We start from the raw sequence: 16,901 nt of genomic DNA, 5'->3' as shown, positions 1-16,901 counted from the left end.
CATTACTCCAAGGGGGATGTAAACAGTGGCAAACTCTGCAGTACTGACCAGTTATCAGGAGGAAATGTTTGGGTGAGAGGACACTGGTAGGGAATTGTAACAATGGTGAATCAAACCATTGGCAAATTATCCTATGGGGAAATCAACTGGAGCTTAGTGCATTTCATTAGGCCATAGTGTATTGGGACAGCTGTGTTTACAAGGATGCTCCTCAAAAGATTGAATAGTAGTGACTTGTTTGGGATTGTATTAAAACGCATTAAGTACAAAGCACTCAAATGGTGAGTAATTAGGTATAGAATTTTAAGATGAAATGGAGGCTTTGCTGAAGGACGGCTGTGTACTCTGCCCTTCACAGAAAAGCATTAGTCTGACCTTATAACTTCCATGGGGCACAGAAGTACTTGTTGGCTTTATCAAACTGAATCTAGCTGAGTAGTTTCATGCTACTTGGCAAACTGGCAGTGTTTTAATGCACTGGAGTGTATAATTCTGTCACTCTTTTCCCTTCTCCCCTCCCCTATTTTTATTTTTTAACTGCAGGTAAAGAGATTACTACTATGCAGATTTCAGAGTTAGAACTTTAGTTTTGTGGCTGAGCACTTGAATCGGGGAATTGTCAAAGGTAAGGCTCCATATTTAGCATTTCAATTTTGCCTCTTATGATGCGGTTCCACAATCAATATTTAATAAGCTGATAATGTACTAGTTCTAAAATGGTAACATCGTTCTCCTTTTTTTTTTTAAAGTAATTTTAGCACTTGTCATACCCGAAATAAATTGTCTGTATACAGTATTTTTGTTTCATATAAAAAGAACCTAGCATTTCACATGCTAAAGAGTAGTGAAAATGTGCTGCTAAGCTTATAGAAACCTCAGTAAGCCCTTATATTAATGCAAATAACATGAATATTTTCAGCTGCTAAATACTTATGGTATAATTTGATATTTTTTTTTTCATTGCACCTGCCAACTGCAAATGTATTGAACCTAAAAATTGGCAGCAAACATTTTAAGTTCTCTTTCTGTATGCTTGCTTTTCGTTAAAGAGTATACAGACAACTTGAAGTTCAATTTTTCTTTTCCTTTTTTTTTAATGGTTTGAAGGGTTTTATGGGAAATGTATCCAACCAGTTTTCTGTATCGGTGTATAGTTAAGTCATGTTGGGTGAAGGTAGTGAGGAAAACCTGGGAATAAGAAGACATTTCTTTTCTGCAAGGAAAATCTTTTAAATGTAGTCTTATTGACACTCGCATACTAAAACGCATAAGGATGTGTAAGGGTTTACTTGTGAGAGATGCCAGTACCTTTGAAATCAAAGCTGTTGGGTCATCATGGCTACAGTACTAACGTATGTGTAAACCATGTTTGTTATATAACAAAAATAGCATGTGCAGGTTGGGAGGAAACTGGTCTAAAACAGGGTTGTAAGGTTGTACTAAGATCATTTGTACTTGTGTGATTCACAGCTTGCTCAATTTGCAGTGGGTTGCCAAATTAAGAGATGCTCAGCTGTTTTCTTGTGCCTTTGACTTCAGAGCATGTTGCTTCTTTGATCATCTGAAACAGCGGCTCTCCACTGGGGGTCTGTGGCTCCCTGCAGGGCCTGTGAGCAGGTTTCAGGGTGTCTGCTGAACCTGGCATGGTGGGAAGGAGCTGCCTTGGCCCCCTGGGTCTGAGGCAGTTCTGAGGAAGAGGTGGGTCCCAGCCCCACAGTTTCTATCTTGTGGGTGGCACTGGAGGTGAGCAGGAAGGCGCTGCACTACCGTTGCTTAGGTGAGTTAGGCCTTGGGGCTCCCTGCCACTGAGCCCTGCCTGCTGTACCTGGGGCTGTGTGGGCAGGGGCTGGGGAGCCAGGCCCATCCTTAGGAAGAAAGTTTGAGAACCCCTGATCTAGAACTCTCAACAGTTGCATGCAACTTCCCTATGACTCTCTGTACCCTAGGTTACTTCTTAAGGTTGTTCTGACCCCCCAGTCCTGCCCTCCAGTCTCTTTGAAAGGAGGATTTGTGAAGTATCAGGGTTATACTGTAACCCAGCAAGAGTATGCCCTTTGTGCCCACATCATATGTGAGAGTGGGGTGTCTCCATGATGCCACTGCCCAGGGGTACTAGTGGGAGGCATGTAATGTTCAAGGAAAGAACGGCTTGTTCATGCAGTGACTCAATTTTAGTAGTTAGCATCTTATTGTCACTCCCTTTAGGGTGAAAAATATGCTTTCTGAAGGGCCCCTCCATCTCTTCCTTGCTTCTTTCCCCATTCCCTGTAGGTCTCCTGTCCTCTTCCTGCATTTTCCTTTGCAACAGTTTTGGTCCACATGGACTTCACTTAATCTCTTGCCTATTCAGTCTGCTGATATGGTTGTCAGTTGTGTAGTTTAATGTTGACATGATGTTAAGGTTACCATTTGGAAGATAGAAACTTCTTGACAAGTATGTAGAAAATCAGAGCAGTCTGACTCTGTTCTGAGAGTCATGCATATAAGCTTGTGAGATTAATCTGGCCTTCAAGCTCTATATGACTGCTGGTCAAAAGATAGAATATTTTAATTGCTACAGGAGGTGGCAGAATTGGGTTGAATTTACACTCTTAGGTCTGTCACTTTTAGCCTTCTGGGTATTTCTTCTTGGCAACTATATCACTGTTACACTTCTAAATCAAAACTCCATAAAGATATCTGTAGGGTGGTCCCATGACTGTAGATATGACTTCAGATTTTGTACTTACACATTCAGCTGTTTTTTATAGCCACATGTGATCAACACCATCTTGCCTTTGTTATAATAAAATGGTGTCAGAAGAAACTTTTTCTTTAAATTGTCATCTTCCACCCCTCCCAACCTAAAATGTTGTTGCTTATTAAATACACACTGTCCCTCTCTCCTCTGTTTTAGTTTTCCTGTATGAATTTAGTCTAGTTGATGGCCTTAAATAAACAGTAGGAGGAGAGAATATGAAAAATAGCTTTAGGACTGTGTACTAATATATATATTCAAATCCAAGAGGAGGTTCTTCCTTTATTCAACATGGGGGAGTGGGGGGAGGGAAGGAAGCCCCTCATCTTGGATTTGAGCACAGGGTGGTGGTTTGGGGAAGATGTGGGGGCAGATAGCAACTCCAGCTCTGATGTGGGCTTGGAGTTGGAGCTGTAGCTGGTGCCTTGTCCCCTAACCAACTTGGGGTCATCCCCCTTCCCCCCCCCCCCCCCCCCCCCCCCCCCCCGAAACTGCCACTTACTGAGATTGAAGCCTGGCCTTGCTGTAAGCGGGGGCATGGAGCACCTACTGGCTCTGGTCCTGGCCAAGTCTGGTGATAGTGGCACCAGCTCCAGCCCCAAGTGGTTTGGGAGAATGGGCAGCCAGGGGCAAGGGACGGAAGGGACAAGGCTGCTTGCTTCCCCTTCCTGCTGTTTGTTTTTCAGAGGAGGGAGGATGAATTTAAGATGACCCTCCAATAATTAGATTCTCTACCTAGAAAATTATAAGAATTTGTGCATTTTTCCATGACTAGAATTTCATTATTGGAGGTCGTCCTAAATTCGAAATAGTCTTGGATTTGGGTAAATTTTGTACTTTACACTTTTCTAGAATGTTGTATGTCTTGGTTCCTTATGTTTTTATGCCCTCTTAGAGTCACAGCAGAAGTGCCTTGTAATGCACTATGGCTAACCACTCCATAACAAGAGTTGTATGCGACATGCTGTTTTCAGCTTTACATAAGGAGTCGGGGGGAGGGTGGTTGTTACTTTTATATACAGTATTTGTTTATATGAGAGCAAGATAAATGGTGAACCTAGCACTTGGAATGGCACATGGTTTAATCATTTTTGGATCTTATGGGAACTTTTTCAATAGTATAGGACCAGCTCCCAAGAAATTGGTTTCCTACATATAATAGAATAACAAAAAAAAAAAAAAAAAGGGGGGGGGGGGGAGTTTGGAAGGGACCTCAGGAGGTCATCTAGTCCAGCCCCTTGCTCAAATCAGGACCATCCCCAACTCTATCATCCCACCCAGTCCTCTGTCTAGCCAGGTATTAATGTCCAAGGATGGGAGATTCCACAAATTCTCTGGGTAACCTGTTCCACTTTTATTACCCTGCTTGAGGTTTTTCCTGATAGCTAACTTAATCTTCCCTTGCTGCAGCTTGAGACCATTGCTCCTTGTTCTGTCATCTGCCACCACTGAGTACAGTTTAGCTTTATCCTCTTTGGAACCACCTTTCAGGTAACTGGTGGCTGCTATTAAATCCCCTCCCTCCCCAGTCTTCTCTTTTCCCTTACTAAATAAACCCAGTTCCCTCAGCATCTCTCTGTAAAACATGTGCCACAGCCTCCTAACCATTTTTATTGCCCTCTGCTGGACTTTCCAATTTTTGTACGTCTTTTCTGTTGGGGGGGGGGGGACCCAAAACTGAACATAGCACTCCAGATGTTGCCTTGCCAGTGCTGAATACAGGGGAGGAATTGCTTCAGCATAACCACTACTCCCCCACCTTGGTGTCATCTGCTAACTTGCCGAGTGTGCACTCTGCCATCTTTCAAGTCACTCATGAAGACATTGAACAAAACCGGCCCCAGGACTGACCTCTGGGGTACTCCTGTTTGATACCGCATCGAGCCATTGATTACTACCCTTGAGCCTGACAATCCAGCCAGTTTTCTATGTACAGTCTATTTATCCAATTCATATTTCTTTAGCTTGTTGTGGGAGACTGTATCAAAAGCCTTGCTAAAGTCAAGGTATATATCGTGTCCACTGCTCTCCCTGCATCATAGAAGGCAATCAGGCTGGTCAGGAATGACTTCCCCTTGGTGAATCCATGCCGACTGTTCTTAATCACCACCACCTCCTCCAAGTGTATAGAAATAGGTTCCTTGAGGACCTGTTCTGATTTATTTATTTATTTGTTTTCCCCAGGGACTCGGGTGAGGCTGACCCATCTCTAGTTCCCTGGATCTTCCTTCTTCCCTTTAAAATAAGCACTATATTTTGCCTTTTCCAATCATCCAGGACTTCTCCCAATTGCTATGAATTTTCAAAGATAATGGCTAGTGGCTCTGCAGTCACATTGGCCAACTCCATCAGCACCCTCGGATGGATTGCATCCAGCCCCATGGATATGTACATGTCCAACTTTCCTAAATAGTCCCAAACCTGTTCTTTTGCTACTGTTGGCTGCTCACCTCCTCCCTAGACTGTGCTGCCAGGTGCACTAGTCTGGAAGCTGACCTTGCCTCTGAAAACAGAGGTAAAAAAGGCATTGAGGAATTCGGCCTCTTCTGCATCTGTCACTGGCTTGCCTCCCTCATTTAGTAGAGGACCCATACTTTCACTGATCTTCCTGTAGTTCAGGAGTAAACAAATTTTTTTTGGCCAGAGTGCCAAAACACACAATACTACCTTGGAAGGTGCTGGAGTGCTAGCATACCAGAAAAACAAAATGAGGGCAAGGGGTATGTGGCATGATGCCCTGCTTGTGCCCCATGCCCCCCAGCCCGGGATCTGTGGCTTTCAGTAGCTACCCCAGCTCTAGGTAGCTGCTGGAGCCTGGGCTGCCCCCAGCAGGGCTTGCAGCGTCCCAGCTGCCTGCTGGGAGCAGCCTGGGCTCCTGGCTGGCAGCAGCTACCCAGAGCTGGGGAGGCTGCAGTCAGCTGTGTCAGGCTCTGGAGCCCCAGCATCAGCTCTGTACCCATGTGTTGGAGCAGGTGGTAGGGGAGGGGCCTGAGGCAGCGCAACCCTGGTCTCTCCACTGCTCTTAGCACAGAGCTGGTGTCTGGGCTCTGGAGCCCAGCGCAGCTGTTTGTAGCCAGCCTGGGCTCTGGGCAGCTGCAGCAGGCAGGCTGCAAACAGCTGTGCCAGGCTCCACAGCTCTGGCATCAGCTCTGTGCTGGTGGCAACTGCACACACCTCTGAGGAGACAGCAGGGCAGCACAGTCAGGAAAGGGGGAGAGACCAGGGTTGCGCTGCCTCAGGCCCCTCCCCAACTGCCAGCTCTGAGGCAGGTGTGTATATATGCACTGGTACAGGGCTGATGCCTGGGCCCTGGAGCCCGGCACCGCTGTTTAGAGCCAGGGCTGGCTGCAGCTGGGAGGCTCCAGGGTAGCTGCTGCCAGCTGGGAGCCTGGGCTGCTCCCAGCAGGAAGGTGGGGTGCTGCAAGCCTTTCTGGGTGCAGCCCAGGCTCCGTCTCTGGCAGCAGCTACCCAGAGCTGGGGCTGGCCGTGGTGTGCCAAGCAAAATGGCAAAGTTGCCGACCCCTGCTCTAGTTGCTGATGTAATTGTAGAAGTCTTTTTAGTTGCTCTTCACATCCCTTGCTAGCTGCAACTCTGGTTGTGCTTGGCTTTCCTAATTTCATCCCTGAATGCTTGAGCATTACTCTTATCCTCCTCCCTAGTCACTTGTCTGAGTTCCCACTTCTTATAAGCCTCCTTTTTTGGTCATAGCTCTGACTGTGCAAGGACTTCCAGTTCTTTCTGCTTGTTTCCCAGACTCTGTGTATCTGTGTACAGACACTTGAGGTAGCTAGCCAATTGTCCTACTTTCTCAGGAAGAATGAGAAGGCCTCCCCTGTTGCACCTTTCTGCTTGTGCTTCCTCACTAACCGCAGGGCTTTGGTCTCCATCCCCCAGCAAACCTAGCTTAAAGCCCTCCTCACTAGGTTAGTGAGCCTGTCTGTGAAAATGCTCTTCCTTCTCCATCCAGTGGATCCTGTCTCTTCCTAGCAATGCTTCTTGGAACAACATCCCATGGTTGAAGAATCCAAATCCCTGCTGGCTACACCATCTGTGCATTGATCTGTAGGATTTGCCCACTCCTAGCTGGGTCCTTCTACTTGCCCAGAAGGATTTGAGGAGCATACCACCTGAGCCCTGTCTCCTTCACCCTTGCATCCAGAGCCCTATGGTCATTTTTGATCTGTTTGGGGTCTGGCCTAGCAGTATCATAGCTGCCAGTATGGTTGAGCAGTGTGCTATAGTAGTCAGAGGGCCAAATGAGTCCTGGTAATCCTTCCATGACATCTTGGATCCAGGCTCCAAGCAAGCAGCAGACCTCCCAAGACAACGGGTCAGGCCAGCAGATGGACGTCTCCATCCCCTGCAGAAAGGAGTCTCCAACCACCACCTGTCGCTTCTTGATGGCAGTGGTCTCAATCCTCCCAACTTTGAGGAGGCCAAGAGGAGCTTCGTACTTTGTAGTGGTGTGTCTGAAGAGCAGAGCAGTCAGCCATGTAGCTTTTTTATTTTGGTGCTTTTAATAATATATATCTATATCTTTTCAATTGTCCTGTGCTCAGGCCACTGAATGGAAAGAACAAATTGAGTTCTAGCTATAGAGTATTATGGAGTTTTGAAATTGGGTTCCTTTTGAGAAGATGCTTGCTTCAGTGTTTCTGTGCTATTTGAATGTTTCTACCCCAACTTTAGGTACATTATCACATAATCTAACTGGGAGGTGACAAGGGCATATTTAATAGTTTGGGTTACTTTTTTTTCTTCTGAGTCCATTTCCTAGGCCAGGTTGCTCAGCCTCTGGCCCATGGGCCAAATGTGGCCTGTAGAGCTTTAGAATTTGGCCTGCAGGATTCCATATGGGTCAGGAAATTTGGTGGAGGAGCAGCTGTCATCCTTCCCCCACTGCCAAAATCCTAAATCCTGCTGGGCAGATAACAACCTGGCCACAGCCCCCCACATGGCCAGATTGGGGCCTGGTCATGTTACTCCCCCTTCCCTCTGTACAGGTAGGTTGGGGCCATGCTGTGTCCCCTTCTTACAGTGAGGCAGGACCATGTCCCTGTCCTCAGGGCAGGTGGTTTGGGGTCAGCTAACCCCCCCTCCTCCCCACCCTTTTCCCTGGGGCTGGGCCACATCCCCTTTCCTCTGCTCAGCCAGGTTGAGGCCAGATCATGCCCCCTCTCTCCCTAGTACAGTGGCTCAATCCAGCCCTGCAGAAGATGGAGTTGAAAGTAAATGTTTGCTGATGGCGCTTTCACTTCAGTATAAGTGAGAAATTTGCAATAAATGTAACTGGATTGAACTATCTAGTTGTGCTGTAAACCTTAACCAGGGGATACTGCATGATGAGGTACAGCCAGTTATTTCAAGCACAATCTCCTTGTAGTTTGGTTGCAACCAGCTGTGCAGCCATTTTGGTATGGCTTATATTAAGTACTGCTACTAGTCACTTCCTGTAAGGTTGCTTTATTCCTCCCAGTATGTAGGCACTGTTACCTGTTGCTTTTAGCTTTGTAAAACTTGAGTTGTTTGCATTTTTCCAGGGATACTGTCTAATTTAGGCTGCATCTCTCTCTCCCTACACTCTGTCATGCTTTCTTGCTATTTGTAAGAATGAGGTTAAGCTTGGCAAATGTGTTGTGATTGTGTGATTTTTAAACCTGCTATTCCCTCCCCACCTTCCCCTTCCAACTTAGTGCCTCCGTTTTGCAGAAGGGACTTGAAACTTGCCCGTGGGGCATCCTTTTGTGTCAGAAATATGGGCTTTGCTGTCCCTAAGAAAATCTGCTTGCTTTCTTTGGCCAAGCCATAAGCATTTGGAAAAATTACATTTGACTTATGCTCAGCAGCCAGAATCTTCAGATTTCATCCTTGTTGCATGCTTGAACCTCTGTGCCTATTGCTGATTATTAAAAGAAACATGTGTCAGCTCTTCAGGACAACTGCCAGCCATGGCAGAAACATATAGGTGTAAAGCCAGAAATTACTATAATAGTTATTCTGAGCTGGACTGGGGCTGGTTCAACCAAGAGCAGAAAGCTTATCTCATCCTCTCTCGGGGACCTTTCTGGTGACCTTCAGGAAATGTAGAGGTGGATGCCACTTGTTTTATAGGGTACTCGAGGCAGTTGGTGGTAGTGCTGGGACAGGGAGACCGGGGGGGGGGAGTGGGCAGCTGCAGCCACCCCAAAATTTGCAGTACCCACTCGCTCCCAGTGCAGCACCAGCCCAGCCACCTCCCCACCCTGTTGGGAAGAGCCTGGTGCAGCCCCATCCCTGATCCTGCAGTGGGCAGGCCTCCCGTGCAGAAATCCAGGGGGCATGTGCCCTTTATGCCTCCCCTGGCGTGCTTATGGCAGCGGAAGCTGCCCTCTCCCTGACTCCTGTGCGTGCCCCCCCCAACGAGCTGTCCATGGCATGGCACGAGACATAGCCCCTGCCCAGCCTTAGCATCGCTCCATCACTGTGGGGGCCTGCCTCATTCTGCACCTCTTCCATCTCTTTCCCCCCCTCACCCCCCATCTCCCCAGACGTTATTGGCTGGATGCTGGTCTCCAAGCTGCTGGGCTGTACTCCTGGCAGCATTCAGGCTGTGGCCCTGTATGTGTATGTAGCATTCATCAGCAATGTTATTGACCACGTCAGCCAAAAAAAGCTGATTGCTGATAACCGCAATTTTCCTTTTATCAATGCTGATATGATATGGAGCAATGTATTGGTGCATGTCTAGGGTATACTTAGTTGGCAAATTAAGTGAGCTGCTCACTCTTCCTGTGCAACATGTGAAAGCTGACTATTATATATTAGTTCTGGGTGGGATGAAAGAGGGTAAATGATGCAGGATTATTGAAATTAGTTTTAGCCAGTTCATAGAGCAGTAGTTCTCAGCCACTTTAGACTCAGGGCTCCCCTCAGAAAATGCCATCTCTTAATTTCCAGTTCATTATTTTTGACTACAGGAAAACAATAGAGAAGTCTTTTGATCTGGTTTGGTCTTCCCGAGTTCTTTGCAACAGGATTGTTTTTAATGTTAGAAATAGGTTTTTGCAGAGATTTCAAAAAACATGTTATTTATAAAACTAAACTAATGCAAACACTGTTAGGTGTGTCTGTCACCCCCGGCACACTTGGAAGGATCTCAAGGCACCCCAGAGTGATTTGACACTCCTAGTTGAGAACAACTGCCATAGAGAGTTCAATAAGCAATTACAGTTCTTTGTAATTGTGGTGTGTAATGCTTGGTTATTATAACTAGTATTTTGAAAGCTTTTCAATATTTTTACCTCAGCTGACAAAGTCCATTAAAAGATTTGGATGTAGTAGATCAGTGGTGCTCAAACTTTGGGTCCCACAGCCTGGATGAATGCTGCAGGGTTGGTCCACAGGCTGAATCCAGTGCGAAGTTGGCACATCAAGTCAATGGGCGCAATCCTGCATGCTGGATCTGGCTGTGGCACCACCCCAAATGCTGGCTTGGCCTCATGTACCACATCTGACTGGCATAACCCCATGCAGGACTGTCATCTGGCCTGCAATATGCAGCAAGGGCCAGAGGCTGAAAACTGCTGGAATAGATGGATTGCTGTAATTGATATCTATAGTGCAATCATCCTCATCTTATTCTACTTCTCCTCTCACTGGCTCCTGTAGTCCATTTTTAAGTTGTTTGTGAGCATTAAAGGAACAGATCTAGAACTTGCAAGAAAAGGGATTTTTTTTCTTATTTTTTGTGACTTCATTTTCAACAGGTTCTCAGCACCTTTTTAAAAGCTAAAACGTCCCACCACTACTTACAGACCAAATTACAATTAAAACGCATTTGTAATACTGCTGCATAGTCAAAAATATGGACAACCATTTTTCATTGCACAGTCACTCGAGAAATCTGCAATGAGTGAACTATCGGAATAGAAGGATTTAAGATGAAAAATATGCCATATAAAACATGGGCACAGGTGACCTTAATGAGGGCCAGAGTGGGGGGCTGATGGAACTAAGTGCTTCAAGGTTGATTACATGTGTATTTAAAAGCTTTAGCATTTCTAGGGATAGCAGAAAATACAAATCCATTCCAAATGGCAATCAGTATTAGGGAGTGTCTGTTTCCTGTATTTGGCAGAGTATCTGTCTCCAAAAAGTCTCTGCATGGTTTGAGGAATGGTGTGTATGTGTGACTTTGTTTGTTTTTTGTTTTTTGCTCTTGAGCTTTCTGTACAAAATTTGGATGAAAGGTGGCCACAGGAATTTTGTGATTGTAGAACAGGATTTTTTTTGGTGGTGGGGTGTGTGTGTGTGTGTGTGTGTGTGTGTGTGTGTGTGTGTGTTTTTTTCCTAGCGTCATCAGTTACCATGACACAATAGCTTGGAGGATATTGGATGGCCCTGCTCATATTAGTGGTCAATATCCATTTAGCCTAAAGAAAATTAAGTGGATTAATTTTGGCAGAAAAATCTAGCTAATGTTATCTCATGTTTTGAACCTGTCTTCCACGTCTTCCAGATACTGAAAGCTCCCATTGGCAGCTGAATAGGGGACAAAAAACTTTCACCTTTTGGCCACTACAACATATGAGGCATTATATTGACGCAGGGCTTCTTGCCCAGCTGCCATTTCCCCACATTGCTGTGGTTGTGACGGCAGATGATGGAGCCTCTGGGCTCCCCTTCCCTCTGACGCTTGCTTCCTGCCTCTGCCCCATGGGGTAGGGCAGTGTGGCAAGCCTCTAAAGGAGCTAAGGGTGTGTGGGACTACTTCCTGGGTGGGGGGAGGGGGATTTGCCCATCTGGGGCTGGCGGAGTCACATCCACATGGTGCAGAGATGGAGATGGGCACACTGTTTATCATGGGGCGGGGGAGGGCACTCATAAGAATGTATGTTGTGGCACAGGGAGTCATGTTGTACTGGGGACAGGGAAGAGGGTTGTGCTTGTAGACCCATGTGGTGAAGGAGGGGAGTGGGTCATCTGGTGCAGTGGTGGAGAGGAGGTATGGGTATACAGTGCAGCATGGGAATGTTAGGATAGGGGAGTATTCGCATGACCTGGGGCCTTGATTCATGGAGTGTGTGGCTTCCAGGGACTTAAGTTGCACAGCCCTGTGTTAATCTGCTTGATATGCCAAAAAAGAAAAAAAAAAAAAAAAGTGACCGGCATAAGGCTGCTTTAACTTCTAATCTGTTGCAATGGTAGCTATGCCACAATACTTGTGGATCAAAGCATGTGGGTTCATTTTGCTTTGTAGAGTGCCTAAACTCATGCTTGGTTTGTAACTATTTTACAACTGACAACTCCTTTCTCAGCCCAGTCCCTTGCCCATGTATCATTAGGGCTCTCAGCTCAAGGAAACAGTTGTTTGTAATTCAAGGTGATTGGATGAATTAACCTGGCAGAATACTATCAGGTGGATGGTGTAACTGTTTGACAATTACTCTGGTCTTTGGAAACTTTGGTACAAGTGACTTCAGCATTTCCTGCTCCCTTCCTGATCTGCTGCCTGCCATGCACAGAGGCTGCCCATGCCACTTGTGGCACACCTGCTGCAGGCTGGTCACCCCTGCTTTAGGTATTACAGATGATGGACATTACTAATCATAACCCTGCAGGGTAGAACTAGACCCTGAAACACACAATGGCTTAAGTGTTGCTTAAAAATCCTTCTGCAACTGTTCAGTTGCACCATTTGTTTATAGAACTTCTTACAAGTGCCAATTTTACAGAGTATTAATGAATCATAAGGATTATCTTTAATATAACATGGAGGTGGGGGGAAGCATTTAAAATGAAACACCTGGTTATATTGAGCAATAAAAAGAAATCGCTTTGAGGGGGTTTAGCAGTAACAGTAAGTGAGTAACTAGTGAATACTTTATTTAACATGTCAATCATACTTTGAACACAAACTTTTTAAAACTAATAAGTAATTGTCGAACTTGTGCTTCGGTGAATCTACCCCTCGCTATGTATTAAAACATGGCAGTCAGTCCATGACGGGATAGATTTTTTTTTTTGTTTTTTTTTTAAATTGGTGGTTAGGAAGCCTCCGTTTTAATCATCGTTTTCTACAAAAAGTGCATTCTTGTTTGATACAACCTTAATACATATTATTCACAACTCTGAGATATAATGTGTTTCTTCTAAAAATGAAACCTACATCTATATTTTAAAGTAGTGAGTTATTTTGGTGATTTTATTTACCAAAGCGAATAGAAGCAGATACTTGTGAAGTCATTGGGAGGTGAACTATTTCCAATTCACTAGATTAATCATGGGTATTTGGGGGGGGTGGTATTTTTGCCATGCTGTATTAGGAGGACAACAACAACTGTCAGCAAAAACAACAGACATTAACATTTGTTTTTTATTTAACTAAAACAACAAGCATATGTATTTTAAATATTTTTTATCAACAAACAAATAATTATTAACAAAACAAGCATATGTATTTTTGTATTTTTAATTATTTTAGTTATTTAATTTTTATTTTTTTTTTTTAAACACATTTATATTTCACAACTATTTCAGACAGGTCAACATTAGAAACTTAGCATACTTGCAGAGAGAGGGTATTATTTCTCACCTCTATCTACTGCTGTTAACAAGGATGTTATCTCTGGAGATCAAATCCACAGTTTGAGAACTGAAATGAAGCATCACAGAGATGCTTAACAGGATCTTCTAGAGACTGAGCACCGAGTTCAATTGCGTAGAGTGGTTTTCTTTAATCTTTACTAATCTATAGAGGAGCCTCTGGGAACCCCGTAAGATTGGGCCCCTACTATAGTCCAGGGTCTGCTGTGGCCTGTTTTCAAAACTTTTTCTAAAAGGGTTACATGAATATATTGTTTCAAATAGTATATAATTGGAAGTTATTAATCCTTATTCCATAATAATATCTTTGAGCTTTAATGTCATTTTAATTTAAGGTATCTTTATATAGGCTTTTTTCCTTCAAAATGCATTTTAACAAAAAAAAAACTTAAATAAAAATCTGATTTTAAATTTTTTTTAAAACATTTTTTTTTATTCCACCCTGGTCCGTGAGAACAGCACAGAAAGCAGCTTATTAACCACTTGATTCAGATTTGTTCAGACTCACCTTTCTTAGTCATTGCCTTCCAAGAAGCATTTTTCATATATTTTCATTGAGAACCAGACTGTACATCTCTTGCAATGGTTTTACTTTTGCATGTGTTACATCACTTTTTAACTGAGTGGTACAAGAACTCTTGAAAAAGGTGGTGTTTTTTTCCTTTCTTTTTCGTTTCTTTAGATGACTTGCCATGACACTTTTTTTTTCTCTTCCAATTCATAAATACTGAAACTGACACAGAGAGGCTATGGTCTGAAGAACATTATCACTTCTGTTCAGTCCTGCTTTTGATACTTGTATTGCTTCTTTCTGGTTGCTGGATCTACTCTTTCCTTTTTGCTAGATAACTTTCTTCCTGTTCCTTATCCCCCCATTGTGCGTGTGGTTTTTTGTTTTTGTTTGTTTTTTTTCTCTGAAAAACAGAACAATCAGATTTCAGCTGGTATAAACTATTGCAGTACAGAATGCACACAGCGTATTTGTTTAGAGAAGGAGGGAGGCAGTTGTAAAGTTAAATGGGTTCATTTTTGTATCTTTGTGTGGAAGGAGATGGATGGAGTAAGGTCATTTTTCTTGAAGTACCCAAAATCATCCATAAGCAATGACTGATAGTCACCACGCAGATAAGGAGTCCACCAAGTTTATAATTTTACAACCAAGCCCATCAGAACTTTGGTAGGAAAATGCAGTAAAATTGGAGTACAGAATTATTTGGAGTAGGCTTAGTGGAAGGTCTGGTGGGGTGTGTGGTGATGCCTCCTGGAGTCAGAGCCTGACTCCCAAAGCATGTGATGACTTTGTCAGCTTCTTGTACACAGAAACACAGCTTCTTGGTTCTCCAAACAATCTGTCCTCTTAATATAGTATGGGGTGGCCAGATTTCCTAATACTTCTAGCCACAAACCAAAATCTTGATGCAGCAGAAACTGCAGGACAATTACAAGAAGCTTATGCCCCAGAGCCAGTGATCTGTGTACAGCTTCCCTTCCCCCTTCTTTCCTCCCTGCCTCCCACTGTTGCAAACAGTAATTTGTTCCTGCTTATTACTGGTTATTTAAACTAAAGAAAATCAAAAATAGAAAATAACAAATGAACAATGAGGGGGTAAGTACATGATTTTTAACTACTAAAACTGTGTGGGAGCTGCATGTGGCTCATGAGGTGCTGCTTGGCTATCTCTAGTATGGTACATGGCCTATTGTGCTGTATTTATAAAACTTCACCTCCAAAGATTTGACTAGCATGTATTGTATTAATCCATCTTTGGCAGGTTCACTTCCTGCTACTTAATTATTGTTGTTGTGTTTTTCTAAAAAAAAGATTTTAGGTCTTGATTTATTAAATTCAGATTTTCTGACTTCAGCTTAGTGTAAATCTTTAAACCAGTTGAAATATTTGGGCGTTTTAATAGAGGAGTAAAACAAAAAGCTGTTTGCTTTATCCCAGTGGTTTACAACCTTTTTATGGTGAAGATCACTTTTTGGGACCCCAGGATCTACCACCCATTTTTGGCATCCACCTGCTCAGGAGGAGGGACAGATTTGTGGCTTAGCATGCCCTTTCCTAGAAGGTAAACTAGACCTTTTACAGTTTGACACAGAGTGCATTTAAAGTTTCTTGAAGTTGGTGAACCTTAACTAAGCAATAAGATGCTATGCAGGGCTAGACAAATGGTCTATCTAGCCCCTTATGCAGAGGTGGGCCATTAGTTCAGCTGGAGGGCTGCTTAACGAGTTTTGGTGAGGTGTTGAGGGCCCCCAAGGTTAGCCTTGACAGGTGCCTTGTCCCCTGGTTGCCATCATGGAACTGGAAGTAGTAGCTGCATTGGGGGGAGAGTGCATGTACGGGGCATGTCTAGTGTAATGCGTTCCCTGGCATGTCCTTCCTCGCATCTACTGTCATTGCTTTAGGACTGTTGGAGAACAATCCCTAACTTATTCAGCAGGTCTCAGTGGATCTCATCCTTGAATTTGTCCCTTTTAACCTGGTTATGTTATCTGTTCCTATAACCTTGTAGCAATGAGTGTCACACAAACTGCATTGCGTTTTAAAAAGTAGTTTCTCTCGCTTGTTTTAAGCACATCTTCACTGTTAATTTCAGTGAATGCTAGAGGTCCTGGTGGGAGTGGTGAGTTGTGCCTCTCACTATCAGGTGGGCTGGAGACAGTGCACAACCAGCATGTGGCTCCTGGGGCAAAAGGCAGCAGGGTGGACAGCCCTGAGTGCACAGTAGGGAGCCCACTTAGCTCTGCTCCTAAAAGCATCTGTACACTTAAATAGTGGCAGTGGTGCTTTTAACTAAAGCTCATTTGATGAGCTTTAGTTCAAGTGCCACCACTGCCATTTTTAAGCACTGGGACACTGTTCCCTTGATGAGCCAGGGCTCCATCCTGCTCCCTGCCCCAGCATCCCATTCACTGTCCTGGCTGAGCAGCGCCTCCAGACCTTGCCCCACCCCCTCCCTCACTGTGGGGCCCTTGATCTGTACCCCATATGCATCTTCTCTCCCCCATGACCCTTACTCTCCACAGATTTACCTGTAGGGCGCTGCTCTGCATGCTGCTGGCCTGTGCTCCTGTAAATCAGTTATTAGATTGGTATCAGCTGATTATTCACCAGGCATAAAAATTAGCTATTGGTATCAGCCAAGAAAATCTCTATCAGTGCACCCCTAGTGCATGCCCCCTAGCTTGTATTCTGGGACTGGTGAATAACAATTCCCTGTTCACTTTATTCATGCTTTTCATTATTGTATGGATCTCTTATCGTATTCCCCCTGCAGTTTTTTCTTCTTTCTAAACTGAAGGGTCTTAGTCTTTTTCTGTATTCCTTACCATTTTTGTTGCCCTTCTCTGTACCTTTTCTAATTCTGTTGCACCTTTCTCAAGGTGTGAAGATGAGAATTTTACACATTATTTAATATGTGGGTGGAGGCTCCTAATAATGCCTAAACTTTTTATTGGTTCTTTTCATTGCTGCTGTACATTGAGCTGATGTTTATAGAGAACTATCTACAAGCTGTCTTCCCTGAGTTGTAACAGCTAATTCAGAGTCCAGCATTGTATACCTATATTTCC

General features: G+C 44.2%; 1 protein-coding gene across 7 annotated transcripts in view; it reads left to right on the top strand.

Annotated features, from left to right (window-relative positions):
* Nucleotides 1–16,901, top strand: part of TRIP12 (thyroid hormone receptor interactor 12) — a 124,694-nt gene that overhangs the window by 13,356 nt on the left and 94,437 nt on the right. For 5 of the 7 annotated variants that reach the window (XM_059730972.1, XM_059730968.1, XM_059730974.1 and 2 more), the window contains exon 2: nt 544–625. The exons of the other annotated variants lie outside the window; for them this stretch is intronic. The gene's annotated coding sequence lies outside the window, so the exon portion shown is untranslated. The remainder of the gene's footprint in view (nt 1–543; nt 626–16,901) is intronic. 7 annotated transcript variants of the gene reach the window in all.

This window comes from Alligator mississippiensis, chromosome 7, assembly GCF_030867095.1.
Source record: "Alligator mississippiensis isolate rAllMis1 chromosome 7, rAllMis1, whole genome shotgun sequence".
Classification (NCBI taxonomy): Eukaryota; Metazoa; Chordata; order Crocodylia; family Alligatoridae; genus Alligator; species Alligator mississippiensis.
Note: the sequence above shows the minus strand (reverse complement) of the source record. Positions and strands in the feature narration are given on the sequence as shown.